Raw genomic sequence first — 17,322 nt, 5'->3', positions numbered from 1 at the left:
GTCTCAGGGCTGACCCAGAGGATTACGTAAATGTAAGCTGTCCCTCTCCAAGAGGCCCTGTCCGCAAGGTGGTCTACGTGAATGGCCCTCTCTGGAAACGTGAAATAAGTGGCCCATGTGCTGTGCACAATGGCCTAAGCCCACGGTGCCTGGCAGATTCCTCCAAGTGCCGTTCCTCAGGCCCTGACTTCCCTGGGAGGGGAGCTGGCCCCGAGCTCCTGCACACCGGGATTCTGTGGGGTGTGGTCTCTTGCCCTGCCTCCCTCTGTAGATCATTTCCAGCAAGTTCTCCTGCAGGCTCTTTGTGCCTCCCCTTCTCGTCTCCCTGCAGAGGCCGCCAGCTCTTGCAAAGCTTGGTGCTCAGGCTTTGCATGGCTTGGGTCTAGGCATGAGCCTGTGACTGTGGGAGAGCTACATGGAGGGAAAAATGAGGTCCTTTCATATTCAACCCCTCCCCTTACCCAAGAGGAAGGATAGATTCACAGACTTTTGTGCAAAGGCCACCAAATAGACTTGCTGGGATGTCGTCCTCAGAGGCCCCACTGCATGTGGCCTGGAGCTTGCACATTACTGAGCAGGGGCCACGCCCGCTCCTTGCAGAATGGCCCTGCTGGCATGGCCATATGGCCTGTGCTTTCCACCAAGTCAGAGAGATCTTTTTGGTTCCCTTAAAAGTACCCTCAAAATCCCTAGAATCCGTTGTTGTTGTTGTTGCTGATATATTTTTTAAAGGAATGGCTTTCTTCCTGCCCATGTCAAATCATCAGGGGAATGGTGCATTTCTGTCTCTCTGTTTCCCTTTCAAGATCAGGAATTGTCTTTTATTACTGTCTTCAAGATGGGAGTGGCTAGCAAAATTATACCCACGTTGGAGGGATGGGCTTTCCTTAGAAGGTTAGAGCAAGGTCAACCCCAGCTCACCTGCATTACAGGTGTTCTAGGTTACTGTATGAGTCTGTTCTCACGCTGCTGATAAAGACATACCTGAGACTGGGTAATTTATTAAAAAAAAAGTTTAATGGATTCACAGTTCTGCATGGCTGGGAAGGCCTCAGTCATGGCAGAAGGTAAAGGAAGAGCGAAGAGAGGTCTTCTATGGCGGCTGACAAAGAGAGAGCATGTGCAGGGCAACTCCCAGCTATAAAACCATCAGATCTCGTGAGACTTCTTCACTACCATGAGAACAGGATGGGAAAGACCCACTCCCATGATTCAGTGCTCTCCCACCAGGCCCCTCCCACAACACGTGGGAATTATGGGAACTACGGTTGAGGATGAGATTTGGGTGGAACACAGGCAAAATGTATCAGTTACGGGGTCAAACTTCAGTGCATATTCTTGCAAATGAAGGGACAAGAGTCAAGTTGTAGGATGACTGGATTTCCTGCTACATGAGGATATTTAAGAAAAATGACAGGCTTTTGTGGCTCAAATACAAGCAGAGATTTTTGATGTCTCCTTGAGCCCGAGGCTGGCAGGGCCCATAAAGCAGAGGCAGTGCCCTCTGTGCCTCCAGCAGCTGCCGCCAGCCTCTGTCCTGGGCAGGGTATCATCAGCACCGAGAGATCCTCCTGGGCTGTGAAGGTAGGTGAGTCGGTGGGTTCTGACACCAATGTTTGGCTTACGTTTCTACATTGTTTTATTTTCTCTCAGTTTCTGTAAACTTCTGCAAGTCTCTGTGGAGGCACTTCGGACATATGTATGTACAGAGTAAAAGTGAAATAACTATTATAATTAAAAATGTGATGTCTGGGTGTCTGTGGGGTGCTTGGGCCAGGGGACGGCCACCGACGTGAAGTGGCAGGAGGCACCTGCTGCCCAGGCCTCCCCCACATGCCCCTTGGTGCCACAGCAAGACGCCTGGTACATTTGCCCTGGTACATTTGCTTCAGGAATCCTGAAGGTAATTTTAATTAGGAGTTGAGATGTCAGGAAATACGGGTTTGAATTCTGGCTGGATGTTTGACTCTGTGGCCATAGAGAGATTAAGCACCATCTCTGTCCTGAACTGGACAATGAATGATCATCCTTCTTCCTGGAGTTCATATGAGGGTTAAATGTCTGCGTGGTGCTCAGCACAGTGCCCGGAAAAGAGCAGCTTGTTGGAGAGTCTCAGCCAGCCTTGCTCCTGGCTGTGGAGTCCAGGCTGCCTGAGAACTGTGAGCACTGCAGCTATGGGTGGGACGGGTTGGAGGAGCGCCCGGAAGCATGCTGTCTGCCAGTCACATCACTGCGGAGACGGAGGAGGCACCAGAGCCATGGCACGGCAGACGGTGAGGCGTTCTTTCCCTGCCGAGCATGGAAAAGAAAATGGCACCTCTTTCTTCCCCAACTAGACACAGATCTCGGGTTAAGCACCTCTTGTAGATAGTGTGGTGTTCCATCTGCAACCCTACCTTCTCGTTTAGATGCTGTGGCCTCCGTTTCATGCAGAGAGAAACAGAGCACAGAAGCTAAGTGACTTGCTGAAGACCCTGCGTCTGGGTACAGACGGGATTCAAAGCCAACCTCCCTGCCCTTGCAGAACCAGAGTCCTCTGGCATAAGCAGAACCCACCCGTCGCTCATCGTTTATTTACTACATCCTGGAGTTTAGTAAATGTTGGCTACGCTGACTGTAGATGCTGTGTACTCATTTCTACCAGAATTTCTAGGTTCTTTAATCTCTTTAAATGTTTGTTACTGTCTTAGCCAGCCGAGGGTGCTCCAACAGAAGCTGTGGATGCAGTGGCTCAAACAACAAACAGTTCTTCCTCCCAGTTCTGGAGGCTGGGATGTCCAAGGTCAAGGCACCCGGACACTTGGTGTCTGGTGAGGGCCTTCCCCCAGGTTTGCAGACAGCGTTTTCTTGCCATGTCCTCTCTTGGTGGGGAAGGCGCTGGGGAAGAGGAAGCTGTCTCATGTCTCTTTTTTTTTTTTTTTGAGGCGGAGTCTTCACTCTGTCACCCAGGCTGGAGTGCAGTGGCCGGATCTCGGCTCACTGCAAGCTCTGCCTCCTGGGTTCACGCCATTCTCCTGCCTCAGCCTCCCGAGTAGCTGGGACTACAGGCGCCCGCCACCGCGCCCGGCTAATTTTTTTTTTTTTTTTTGTATTTTAGTAGAGACGGGGTTTCACCGTGTTAGCCAGTATGGTCTCGATCTCCTGACCTCGTGATCCGCCCATCTCGGCCTCCCAAAGTGCAGGGATTACAGGCGTGAGCCACCGCGCCCGGCCTCATGTCTCTTTTTTAAGGGCACTAATCCTGTTTTTAGGGCCTCACTCACATGACCTATAATCTGCCAAAGGTCCCATCTGAGACATCATCACACAGGAGACTAAGTCACCAAACACCGAGTTCCCGGTGAATCTGTGACAGCCACAAAGCTTCCCGCGGCACCGTGGGGTGAAGAATAGTTCTTTGATTCATCAGTTATCTTTCCTGCATGGCCATTTCTTCATGTCATCAATGAACAACACTCGGAATTCGTCCCTCCCGGTCTCCCCACAGAACCAGGCGCCCCGGAAGTAGATGGAGCACTCTCCGATGCCTGAAAGGAAAGCGCGACTACTTTGAACACATTTTCCCATCTCCTTCACTGCTCCATGCTCATGGATCTTTTGTGTCTGTCTGCAGGAAGCCTGATGACAGTCGGGCAAACATTTCCTTTGCTTCCTTAAAGGTTTTCTTACTATTTGCTACAAGAAAGCTAAGATTTCCTGGATTTGGGGGAAAATGGCACGTTTACAATCTTTGCTTTCCCTAACATCTTACAATCTTTAATCTGACGTTTCTCTCTAGGCATCTTCTGGTGGGTGCAGGACCCGATGGAGGAGTGATGGGACCTCAGGGCCGTGTCCAGGCTCTTCCGGTCAGTCGGTGGCCTCCACAAAGGCCAGCCAGCCAGCCCAGTGCGAGCTTCTGCTTGGCCAACATGTGGCAGTTATGATGCTGCAGTTGGGAGAGGGGGTGAGGATCAGTAGTTCCAGTAGGGGGCGCCACGGGCACCCCTGAGAACCCATTTCCATGATTTTAGTCCCAAATTGGATTTTGCTGGGAGAAATTCTCTGCCCTGTAATTTAGTGGGGGTGGTTTTTAAAATCACAGACATTGGAGTAAGAAAGACAAGGCTCTTCCGTTTGCTGGTCTATGACTCACAGGGGAATACCAGAGAACTTGGCATCCAGAAAACACTCAGTAAATAAAGACATTGCAACTAAGAAAAGACCCGGGCGCCATGTTCCTTCCCTAAGGCTCCTTTCACTAGGATGCTGTGTCAGGGCACACACACACGAACTCACATTCACACACACATGCACTCACATTCACACACACTCCAGGAAGCCTCTAAAAGAAATGCAGGTGTTCTCTGGTAGAAAGAGCGTCGCTGAAATTCACTCAACAGCATGGTCTTCGTGTCTTTCCCGCCCAGGCCCACACTCTCAGCTGCCCCCTGCCCTCTCACTCCTTTCCTCCTGTGTTCTCCAGCAAGGGTGGGGCCCCACTGTCATTCAGAAAACCTCCTCCTAGCTTTTCTATGCAGGGAGTCATTCACACATCCAGCAAGGAAAACAAGGGCCTGTGCAGACTCCCCTTGGGAGGTAATGGGAGAGGGGTTCTAAATGCTTGTCACATTTTTACCTGACACTGTTACTACCATGATACCTACTAATAACTAATGCCAACTTCTGAAATATCTTTCCTATCATCTTATAGGAAAGAACTCTGTGGTTTATAAACACCAAATCACAAATCTCCAATTTGCATTCTTGTTTGTCTACTTGTTTGTCTGTTTTCCACTGCAGTGCAGGAGCCCGTGGGAAGAAACCCAGTTTCTAGCGCCGAGGGGCTCAGTATTCCCAAGTCACCTGTGAGATGAGCTCTGAGCACCTGCCCACACTCCTGAGATGTAAAACCCCATCACACGCAGTGGCAGATGGTTAAGACAACCACCAACCAACTCGTCAGATAAAAGGTTCACTCCACTTAAAGTGGATGATTTTTAAATTTGTTTGTAAAACCTTTGATATTTGGCTACTAAGAAATTATAAGATCCCCGTGGACAGGCAACTAATTTTCTACCTTTCCTGGTTCTTTAAAAATAAATAATTATCACAGGTACTAATTCAAGCTCTCAGAATTGCACTTTTGATTCCTAATAAATGCCAAAATAGATCCTATCAAATATTTACAGTGGAGTCATGCATAAAGTCTGTAACCTCAAGAACACGAACTGTCAATTTATACTACTCTGGACTCAGTGTGGCAAGTTAAGGGGTGAGGAATGGGATTTCGGGAAAAGCCAAAGGGTCTATTTGTTTATGATAAATACTTTAAGTATCTGTTATAAAATGTGACCAAACCTGTCTTATTCTTTGAATAGCTGATTTCCCTGTTTTATCCCTTCTCTGAGTTATTTTCATACATTTTTCACAGATAACTGCAATACTTTTTCTTGACCTGAGATTTCTGAAGTTAATAAGTTAATATGATGGAACTGCTGTGTGACACTGGAATTTGGAGTGAGGGCATTGAAAAAGAGCAGGGCTTCCTCCCAGCCAAGGGCTCTTTAATGTGGAGGCTGGAGCAGCCCAGAAATCTTGCAGCAAATCTACAAGGTGGGCTGTGACTGGGTCAAACGGAAATCTCTTTCAGTACTTTGTTCATGCCATGCAATACTCTTACTCTCATCATTTCGATAAGGAATAGGGTTTTTTTCCCCTTTTAGTTCCTCTTCCCTAGAGCTATAGATTTTTAAGCGATTTTGTGCCTCAGGTTTACTTAAGTTTTAAAAAAATATTTTCCAAGATAGATAAAACATTTTTTTTTCCTCTTGGAATAATGAGTATTTATTGACATTCATTTAGTGTTGTTTCAGCAGACTGCTCCCTGCTTGACCCCTGCCAGCCCCCAGGAGTGCATTTTGGATTAGAGGAAAATTTGGAACAATTTGAAGTGCTTTTAATCATAGTAAAACACATTGGGATGGTGTTGAACACGTTTATAAAAAATTACACGTGTTTGCATTGGCAGGAAGCATTCCAGAAAATGCCAAGAATTTCCAGGCACTTTGTGGATTTTCCAGATGATAAATGATAATTTTCCTGCTTTCATTAGCTGTTAAATTTTCTTAACTCGTCCAGCATTGATACAGGCAGAGCAGGGCATGGCAGACCCCGCAGTTCCCTTCATCATACTTGCTTCTCCACGGTGTGGCTCTGCATCCATAGACTGGCAGGTTGCCTGGGGGATCTTGTAGGTACCATTTCTCCTCCTTCCAGTAAAAGCAATCCTAAAAGTTTAAAAAGTAATCAATTTAGAAAGTACTACTGTTAATTCTTAATTTTTATTTATTTTTTGAAACATTGTATCCTTTGACCAACATCTCCCCATTTTCGTCCCCACCCCCAGGCCCTGATAACCACATTCTACTCTCTGCTTTTGAGTTCAACTGTTTTAGGCTCCACATATAAATGAGATCATGCAGTATTTATCTTTTTTTTTTTTTTTTTTTTTTTTTTTGAGACAGAGTCTGGCTCTGTCGCCCAGGCTGGAGTACAGTGGCTCGATCTCGGCTCACTGCAAGCTCCACCTCCCGGGTTCATGCCATTCTCTTGCCTCAGCCTCCCGAGTAGCTGGGACTACAGGTGCCCGCCACCAAGTCTGGCTAATTTTTTGTATTTTTAATAGAGACAGGGTTTCACCATGTTAATCAGGATGGTCTTGATCTTCTGACCTCGTGATCCGCCCACCTCGGCCTCCCAAAGTGCTGGGATTACAGGCATGAGCCACCGCACCTGGCCCATTTATCTTTTGTGATTGGCTTATTTTGTTTAGCATAATGTCCTCCAGATTGATCCATGTTGTTACAAATGACAGGATTCCAGTCATTTTTATGGCTGCATAATATTCCATCGTGTACATATAGCACATTTTCTTTAACCACTCATCTGTTGGTGGGCATTTAGGTTGGTTCCACATCTTGGCTATTTTGAATACTGTGATGAACAGGGGAGAACTGATATCCCTTCGACATACTGAGGTATGTCGAAGAAATACTCAGTAGCGGGACTGCTGGATCGCATGGTAGTTCTGTTTTCAATTTTTTGAGGAACTTCCATACTGTATTCCATAGTGGCTATACTAATTTAATTTTTACCTATAGTGTACAATGGTTCACTTTTCTTCACATCTTCACCAATACTTATCTTTCATCTTTTTCATGGTAGCCATTCTGACAGGTGTGAGGTGATGGTTCATTGTGGTTTTGATTTATATTTCCCTGAAAACTACTGATGTTCAGCACTTTTCCATATACCTATTGGTCATTTGTGTGTTTTCTTTTGATAAATGTCTGTTGAGGTCTTTTGTCCATTTTTAAATCATATTATTTGGTTTTTTGCTGCTGAGTCATTTGAGCTCCTTATATTTTGGATATTAACCTTTATTAGTTGCATGGTTGGCAAATATTTTCTCATATTCTGTAAGTTGCCTCTTCACTCTGCTGATTTACTGTGCAGAAGCTTTTTAGTTTGATGCAATTCCATTTGTCTATGTTCAGTTTTGTTGCCTGGGCTTTTGGGGTCGTATCCAAAAAATCTTTGCCCAGACCAATGTCAAGAAGCTTTTTCCAGCTGGGCGTGGTGGCTTCTGCCTGTAATCCCAGTATTTTGGGAGGCCGAGGCAGGAGGCTTGCTTGAAACCAGGAGTTCAATACCAGCCTGGGCAACAAAGTGAAACCACATCTTTACAAAAGCAGTTTTTAATTTTTAATTAGCTGGCCACAGTGGTGTACGTCTGTAGCCCTAGATACTTGGAAGGCTGAGGCAAGAGGATCTCTTGAGCCCAGGAGTTAGAGTCTGCAATGAGCTATGATTATGCTACTGCATGCTAGCCTGGGACATAGAGCTAGACTCTGTCTTTATTTAATATTTATGGTTTTTTTTTCCAGTAATTTTACAGTTTGGGGTCTTAGGTCTGTAAACACTTTCTGTTCATTTTTATATATGGAGTGAAATAAGGGTCTAATTTCATTCTTCTACATGTGAATATTCAGTTTTCCCAGCACCATCTATTGAAGAGACTGTCCTTTCCTCATTAGGTTCTCTTGGCAACTTTTTCAAAGATCAGTTGACCACAGATATATGGATTTATTTCTGTGCTCTCTGTTCTGTTTCGCTGATCTATGTTTCTGCTGTTTTTATGCCAGTACCATGCTGTTTTATTGCTATAGCTTTGTTTTAGGTTTTGAAATCAGGTCGTGTGATGACCCTGGCTTGATTCACTTTGCTCAAGATTGCTCTGGGTATTTAAGGTTTTTTTTTGTGATGCCACTGGAATTTTGATATAGATTGCGTTGAAGCTGTAGACAGTTTTGGGTAAAATATTCTACTTTTAAGTATTATCACAATTAAAGAGATTCAGTAAAAACCTTGCAAGATTAAATTTGCCATCAACAAATCCTTTTAATTTTCCTTCCTCTGAGAATTTCTTCATTTCCTCCTCATTCCTGAAGGACAGTTTCACTGGCTATATAATTCATAGCTCACAATTCTTCTTTAAGCACTTACAAAAATGCTGGGCCACTTTCTTTTTGTTTCAAGTTTTGGGGTAAAAAAAAACTGCTGTTATTCAACTTAGGGTTCCGTTGTAGGTCAGGTGCTGCTTCTTTTTGGCTGCTTTCAAGATTTTTTCTTTGTTTTTCATTTTCAGAAGTTTAATCGGGACGAGTTTGTGAGTTTCTTCTGTTGCTGCTGTTGTTTGTCTTGTGTATTTCATTTAGGGTTGGTTCATTTTGTTGTATGTGTAGGTTTGTGTCTTTCACCAGACTTGCAAAGTTTTCAGCCATTATTTCTTCAAATACTTTTTCAGACACCATATTAGTCCGTTCTCATGCAGCTATGAAGAAATACTTGAGACAGGGTAATTTACAGAGGAAAGAGGTTTAATTGACTCATAGTTCTACATGTCTGGGAAGGCCTCAGGAAACTTACAGTCATGGCAGAAAGGGAAGCAAACATGTCCTTCTTCACATGGCGCCAGGAGAGAGAAGAATGACAGCCGAACAAAGAGCGAAACCTCTTATAAAACCATCAGATCTCATGAGAACTTACTCACTATCATGAGAATAGCATGGGGGAAACCGCTCCCATGATTCAATTACCTCCCACCAGGTCCCTCCCACCACATGTGAGGATTATGGGAACTACAATTCAAGATGAGACTTGGGTGGGGGCACAGCCAAACTGTGTCACACTCTGTTTCTCTCACCTGTCTGAGACTCCAATGGTACGACTATTACACCTTTTGTTATTGTCTCACAGGTCCCTGAGGGTCTCTTTATTTGTTTTCATTCTATTTTTCTGTTGCTCAGGTCGGGTATATTCTATTAATTTTTTCTCAAGTATGCTGACCATCTCCCTTGTCCTCTCCACTTTACCGTTGAACCCATCCAATCAGTGTTCCATTTTTGGAATTTTTCAGTTCTATGATTTTGATTTGGATAGTTTTTGTAACTTCTATTTCTTTGTGGTGATTTTTAAAAATTTCTTTCCAATCAGCGTTCCATTGTTGGGAATTTTCAGTTCTATGATTTTGATTTGGATAGCTTCTGTAACTTCTAAATATTTTTAATTTCTTTCAAGGCAACTTGCAATTTATTGCTGAAGAATTTTAATGACAGCTGCGTTAAACTCTTTGTTAGATAATTTTAACTTCAGATATATGGTTGTATCAGTGTGTTGTCATCAACTGATTATCTTCTAAAATTCAGAATGTGATTTTTTGTTTATTGGTATCGTGGGTGGTTGTACCTGGCATTTTGTCTCTCATGTTATGAGACACTGGGTCTGACTTGCTTTATCTATTTCAGCTTGCAGTCCCCCTACTGTATTTTAGCATGCAGGTCCTGGCCTCCTTTGTGAGCTGTGGTTCCAATGGTTTAATCTGAGGGCTTTGTGGGGTTGTTTTGATCTTGGTTTAGCTGCTGCTTCTGGGGCTCACATTGGTCTCTTCTGGGACCGCCTCTGGGGTGGAAGGGACTTCCCCAGGCCAGGGCACTGGGTGTCTCCTAGCAGTGACAAGGAGTCTCCAGCCGGGAGGAGGAAGGGGCTTGACTGGGCAGCTGTCACAGGGGATCCCCTAGGTGTCCCTGGCTGTCCCAGTGTCTCTGGCATGGGGGTTCCAGGGCTCACAGGGGAAGCGATGCTTCCCTAGGCACTGATTGTTACTGAAGGTCTCAACTGATCCCTTTCCTAGCAATGCCAAGTCCTTCACGTGGTGTCAGAAGAACTCCGGGTTGATCCCAAGAGCAGTGAGCCTCCCTGGGCTGCCTTCTGCCATTGTGTTCGAGAAGTGCTGGGTCTGAGTGGTCTTCATAGTTGGTTGGGGACGTAAGGTGCCCTGCCATGTGTTATCTTTTCAGTCCTGAGTTCCCAAGGCAGGTCCCTTTCTTTGCACTGCCAGCCAGAGTCCCCCTTTGGGTGTTTCCTGCCTCCTGCCTGGGGTTCACAGTCACGCTCTGCAGGAGGAATGGGCAGAAGCAGCTCAAAACCATGGTGTTCAGCCCAGACGTCCACAATGTGGCACTTGACTCTGCGACGCCAGGGTGTACTCATGACATGCGCTTCTCCAGCTCTTCTCCAGGACAGCCTGGATGCGATGCTAACGCGGTACCAAGAACTTCCTCACACCAGCACGCTGGTCTCCAAATGTCATCAGTTACAAGAATGCAGGGCTTCTTGGCCTGTTGGCAGATTCCAGGTGTAGGGTGGGAAGTAGAAAGGACAGGTCTGGAGCATCTGTCACCTCAGATAGCGAGGAGGCGCTCGGCGACAACCAGAACCAGTCACAGGACACAGGAGCCCACAGGAGAGGCCCCCACTGGCCCAGCAGGGGCCAATCTGAACATCCATAAAGGCAGCAGACCATGGGTGGAAAAGCATCACTCTCATTAATGCCTATGAGTTCCTGATTGTGCTAAAACAATCACAACTATCAGCATCAACCTTTTGAGATTGCCAGGGCACCAGCTCATTATTCTAAAAATTGCTGCATAAAAGGTAAGAAAACTGAGCATTTACCTTGCCCTCCCTGAGGGACAAAGCCCTTCAGAGCATCCATGTAGTCGACGCGTATGTAATATTGAGCAAAAGGAAGAGGCTGACTATTGCCAGATCCAGGAGGCTGTGGGCTCTAGCAGCAGAGCCCCCCAGACACCCCCAGGAATGGGGCAGAAAATGGCTCTCGACATGCCCATGCCCCTTCATGCCACGTTTCTTGAGGAGCTCTGATATGAAGTGGAAGAGGGTGGGGATTCCCAGGATGGTGCCTGAAGCCCTGCGTTTTAAGGGGATGGGGTAGAAGGAGCAACCCAGGGGAGCAGAAGGAAGACACGCCAGGTGGGATGGGTGGTGAGGGCAGGGACAGGCAGGGCTTGCAGGAGGAAAGCAGGCCAGCTGGCTGGGAGACCCAGGAAGCCCACAGGATGAGACGAAGCCATAGCAGCAGCTGGAGTGTCGGGGGCCATCCTGATGGAAGGTGGGTGGGATACGGGTGGTGGGTGGGATACGGGTTGCAGTGGCCTGGGGGTAAGGGGAAGGAAGAGCCTCTGTGATGTGGGGAAGCGGCTGGGATGGTGGAGTGTGGCTCCAGGGAGAGTAGCTTTAAATCTCAATTCAGTGCAAGAGACCACAGAGCATTTTGTAAGGTGGACAGGACCCTGTGAGGAGGTGTTGAGAGGAGGGCCCAGGAGGGGTCAAACCAAGGGGAGGGCGGTCAGTTGCTGCTCCTCAGCAGGAAGGACGGGAGGCAACTCAGACGGGTGTAGACGTGGGTGTGGGGCGTGAGTCTGCGCTCTGGTGGATTCTACTTCGTCTACGGTGTAGAGGCAATTTTCAACATCGATCTCATTCCTGAGAGTTATAAGAGAGATGGAAGAGTCAGAGGCTGACAATGGAGGGGGCCATTTCAGAGTAACTTTTGCTAAAGGCTAGAGAGCGAGATGCCCAGACAGACAGTAAGCTTGCAGGGTGGTGGATACAGGTGGGGAGACTGGGCGGGGGATCTTTCTATCTTCAGGGCTTTGCTGCTTAAGGCACAGGCTCAGAAGAGGAAGAAGACGGCCGGCCCTGCTGGCACTTTCCCAGGATGGGGGGAAAGGCGTGGGGGCGTGTGTGAGGGTGCTCTCAGGGATGGACCATGGACTCCAGGCCCAGTGTGAGGCTGTGGGATGGGACGTGGCTGGAGACTGCGTCCCAGGAAGGGGGAGCCCGCTGCAGCTCAGTGCGGAGCAAACGCAGTGGGGAGCTGAGGGTGGGGGACCTTTCCACGGGTGACAGATTCGCCCGAACAGCGGGAGGTAAATAGGGCGGCCGGTGCCAGGAGGCCGAAGGACATGCTGACCGTGCTATTCTCTTTGTCGCCTCTGTTGGTGCTTATTAACTGAAAAACATATTTGTGTGGGCAGGGAAAATTTTAATGGATCTGGGCATGTTTCCTTTAATACAGATTTCACAAGAAACCAAAAGCAAATTAAATTACATTGTTATGGTCTTTTCCTCACTATTTAAATTTGTGAAATGCCCACAGATGCTGAGGACGTATCTGAAGGGGAAGCTTTATTAATCTCTGGACAGGAAAGAAGGCGGGATGCCTGTGGGACCGTCCCGAATTTCTGTCCTACGATGGTCGGGCCCTGCCGGAGAGAGGGTCCCTCCGACTTTGCCAGAGCTACTGAGAAGGGGACACAGTCCTGGGCCCAAGAGTGAGGCTAAGCCTTGGTTTTCCTCCTATCCAAAAAGGAAGAGCAGAAGGTGCTAGTGGGTTCTGAAAGTTAGTCTGATTCGCCAGCTGGACTGAGGGCTCCTTTGTTTTGTAGAAGAGACTCTGGCGGTGGCAGAGAGACAACCACCGTAGGTGTGGAGGACCCCAAAGCACTGGCCTAGGGCCACAGCATGCTTTGGTGTGGGGAAAACACATCCTGAACTTCCAAGAAAAATATTAAAGCTAAGATAAATTGTGCATTGACAAATCATCAGGTTATTTTTTAGAAGTTTTAGATTTATAGAAAAACTAAGCAGAAAGTGTAGCGTACAGAGAGCATCTTACATGCCCCACACCTTGTTCTCCTATTATTAATATCTTGCAATGGTGCAGTATAGCTGTTACAATTAATGGTCCAATATTGATACATTATTACTATTAACTAAAAGTGCATGGTTTACATGAGGGTTCACTCTAGGTATTGTACAGTCTGTGGGTTTGGACAAGCCTACAATGACATGGACTCACCGTTATGGTCTCATCCAGAGGAGTTTCCCTGCCCTAAAATTCCTCTGTGCTCCCCCGGTTTCTCCCTCCTCTGAGCCCCTGGAAAACACTGATTTCTCCACTGTCTCCATAGTTTTGCCTTCTCCAGGGTGTCATGGAGTTGGAATCCTACAGTAGGCCTCCTTTTCCCACTCGCTTCTTTCACTCTGCCGTATGCACGTAGCATTCCTCCGTGTCTTTTCGTGACTTCATAGACCATTTCTCTTTAAAGCTGAGTAATATCCACTGCGTGGGGGTAGCCACAGTTTGTCTGTCTACTGAACTACTGAGAAGCATGCATTCTGCCTAATCAACTTTTTTTTTTCTCTTTTTTAAGGAAAAAGCATTAAGATTAAAATGTGGATTTTTTTAAGGGAAAGATACTTTGTGGTCTTTGGACTTTGATGATGAGGTTAGGTTTTCCAAGGTGCAAGGCGATCTTGCAGAGAGATCAGAAGCAAAACGTAGGAAACCACCACGGGCCAGGCCGCTTTTGGGTCCACTGGTGGCAAGACCCTCCCAACCAGCAAGTCAAATAAATACGAGCCATCTTCCATTTCTGACAGGTGCATAGTTAGCCTGTGTAGCAGCAACAGTAAAAGTGCATTTAACATTCCTTTAATTTTGAACGTTTGACCATGTGAACAGCTTCATGATGAAGGTGAAGGAGGTTTGCCTAAAGGCTCTCCTGTGCTGGGTCCCTTCAGTAAGATGGTTTCTGACCCTCTATCTGACGGGGAGGATGGAACCATCTCCCTCTCTCTAATAGGAAGGACTGAACCTATGGCTGAGTGAGTGGGGAGGGAATTAGGAATTCAAGATCCAGAAATAAGGAAATCCACAAAAATGTATGCTACACAACTTTTTTTTTTTTTTTTAATGTAAAACTTACCTTCACTCGGCTGGGCATGGTAGCTCATGCCTGTAATCCCAAAACTTTGGGAGGCCGAGGCGGGTAGATCACCTGAGGTCAGGAGTTCGAGACCATCTGACCAATATGATGAAGCCCCGTCTCTACCAAAAATACAAAAAATTAGCTGGGTGTGGTGGCAGATGCCTGTAATCCCAGCTACTCGGGAGGCTGAGACAGGAGAATCGCTTGAACCTGGGAGGCAGAGGTTTCAGTGAGCCGAGATCGCGGCATTGCATTCCAGCCTCGGCAACGAGAGCGAAACTCTATCTAAAAAAAAAAAATTACCTTCACTCACAACGAAGTTTGGCCATTAGACTGAAATGTATAGGGTTAAAAAACCATTTCTCTTGCTAGCACAAATAGTGATGACACTACTCCTTTTCATGTGCTATGTTTAGTTTTACAGATAGAACAGATATATCACCACAGTTACGTTTATAGAAGCAGAATTTTGGGGAGAAACATGATCATTAAAAAAGCCGAATAATTGGATATAAACATTTAATTATTTCCCTCATCTTCATCATCCCTATAGATGTTATGTCACTTTTATGCCCAAATAAAGCAAATGCACATGTATGCTATAAATAAAGCTCGGGTTATTGTGTGGATGAGAACATGGGAATGGCATTTCGGAAGGGAGGTAAAAACGTCTCCCAAATGCACCCGTTCCCGTTACCCATCATTTAGGTGTTGTCCGTCAGAGGTGTTTGCATCTGGCGCTGACACTGTGCAAAATTCATTTACGGAAACGTTCAGTCACACTTGAGAAGTTGGGCAGATGGTGTCTCTTCTCATGTAAGTGTTTATTCCAATTTTGTCTTTTCATCTGACTCTCTCTCTGGACCCTCGACCCCCCAGCTCGATCCCTTTTTTTTGCAGAGAGATCTAATCAGGGGCGTGTTAAACAGGAGGGGATCTTTTATGTCTGTGGCGGTGGGACAAGCGGAGCTCGGCTGTGGATCACCAGAATAAACAACGTGGGCCGATTCAATTACAATGCGGCCCGGCTTTTATCTGGTGGTGACATCATTTCAATCAAAATGTAAAATAATACAATCCAACAGTTGCAAGAGGCAGAGATAGGACACAGACGGCTGCACTCGTCATTTAATAAAAGAGAGGGGAAGGGCCCCTCCTCCTGACAGCCGCGAAGCCTTCCAGTCCCAAATCTCCATTACCTGCTCGCAGGAACCGAGCCCAGAGATTGTCTATTACCTTCGGTTAGTGGAAGCCGTAATGCAGGCTGCAGACTCCTGTCCTGTTTTCCCCTTTGCTCCTTTAATTAGCGAAAGCATGAAATCTTCCTATTGGCAGCTTCTATCGCTTTCCCCCTCCGAGCAGGGACTTTATTCATTTCCTTTGTCTCCTTTGAATTTTTTTTTTTAAACAGCGATGTTTTTCAAGAACCGCAAATCATCACGAGAAGAAAAACATAATTCAAGGGCAAATATATCGTCTCGAAAGTGCTTAGGCTGCCGAAAGCCTCGGTGGCGCGTTTCCCTCGCTGCAGCAGCTCGTGTGCAAGTTTCCTTTCAGCGCCAAGACTTTCAGAGTCCTCGGGGAGAGCGAGAGGGCTCTGCTTTGTGTCAGGACGATAATCACAAGAAAGCCAGTGCCATCCACCCTGCTCCACAGCAAAAAGGGAGAAAAGGAGGGCGCGGCGAGGGAAAGGGGAGCAGAGCCGTGATTCCGCAGCCGACCTCTGCGGATGGGGCCTCGGCCTCTGCGGATGGAGCCCCGGCCTCTGCGGATGGGGCCTCGGCCTCTGCGGATGGGGCCTCGGCCTCTGGATGGGGCCTCGGCCTCTGCGGATGGGGCCCCGGCCTCTGCGGATGGGGACCCGACCTCTGGATGGGGACCCGACCTCTGGATGGGGACCCGGCCTCTGCGGATGGAGCCCCGGCCTCTGCGGATGGGGCCCTGGCCTCCTGTGGTCCTTTCCTGTTCATCAGTGTGTGCATTGTTTTTCCTTGAACTGTACTTCGTTTACAGCAATCAATCATTTTAAAAGGAAACGATCCATTATCCATCAATACTTTTGATCCTTCCTTACAACCGAGACGATCCACAAAACAGAACTGGCTCGGGTGAGTCCCACAGTGCGGCAGCAACCCCTCGACCTCATCGCCTGGAACCTGGAGCTCCTGCAGAGGCTGCGACGGCCCAGCCTGGGGCGACTGGCTCTGGCCTTCCCTAGCAGGAGAGAGAGGGATACAGCTTTACATGCCCCCTGGTATCCTAAAGAATACAGCATAGTTGGAAAGGCAGTGTTTTCATATAAAAAGTCAAATAGCAGCATGTTCCACTGTGGCCTAAGAATAAAACAATAGGATGTTTGTGCAACCAACAGAAAATCAGGTGACTTGGGGAACAGGAGGTTAACTGGGAATTTACTCTCATTGTATTTCAGCAGAGGCTGTGAACGGGGAACAAGAAGTCCTGTTCCAAAAGAGGGGCTAGGCCTTGCCACTCAGAACCTAGTCCCAGAAGGCACGGCCCCTGTCTGCCATCACTCCCAGCGCACCCCTGACACACACGGAAGGCCGGGCACTTCCAGCCACCCCCCTACACAGAAGGCCAGGAACTTGGAAGGAGTTGATGAGAGGGGTTTCCTGGCTTTCTGTCTTCCAGCTCTGCCTGAGGGGAAGGCATATTCCCCGACCGCATGTCCATGAGGGGCCTCCCAGGAAAGCAGGTATGGAGATCAGGACTCCCATAAAAGGGGAGATGGGAAGCCCCTCCCCTTCCCAACTGAAATGGAGGGTGGGAAGGAGGTGGACTGTGTGTGATATTGAGGGTTTGGCTGAAGCTGGAGACAGCGGCCTTAGGCAAACTGTCCAGAACCCCCAGTAACACCACAGTGAAACAGCGGAACAGTGAAATTTGGAATTCTCTTATTCATTTACCGAATACTTGTCAGATGTTCCCTCTCTTCTCTGCTTCAAAAAATGTTCTTAAAGGCTCAGACTCTGAGTAGAAATAACAGATCATGCTAGGGTTCCAAATACTTGGAGACATTTTGCAATACGTGAAAACTCTTCCTCCCTCCCTCAGTAGCTCTCTCTTTCTTTCTGATCGCAGTCTCTCCTGGTGTAGTGATGATGCCAGAATGCACACCCAA

The 17,322-nt window shown here is 47.2% G+C and overlaps 1 long non-coding RNA gene across 2 annotated transcripts; it reads left to right on the top strand.

Annotated features, from left to right (window-relative positions):
- The first annotated feature begins 1,244 nt into the window (after positions 1-1,244).
- On the top strand, positions 1,245-5,075 carry LOC139363655 (uncharacterized). Of its 2 annotated transcripts, none has more exons than XR_011624377.1 (3): positions 1,245-1,584; positions 3,779-3,946; positions 4,783-5,075. It is a non-coding gene; the product is annotated as an uncharacterized lncRNA (long non-coding RNA). The 2 variants fall into 2 exon arrangements; XR_011624378.1 differs by lacking the exon at positions 1,245-1,584 and adding an exon at positions 3,320-3,659.
- Positions 5,076-17,322: the final 12,247 nt, after the last annotated feature.

This window comes from Macaca nemestrina, chromosome 6, assembly GCF_043159975.1.
Source record: "Macaca nemestrina isolate mMacNem1 chromosome 6, mMacNem.hap1, whole genome shotgun sequence".
NCBI lineage: Eukaryota > Metazoa > Chordata > Mammalia > Primates > Cercopithecidae > Macaca > Macaca nemestrina.
Note: the sequence above shows the minus strand (reverse complement) of the source record. Positions and strands in the feature narration are given on the sequence as shown.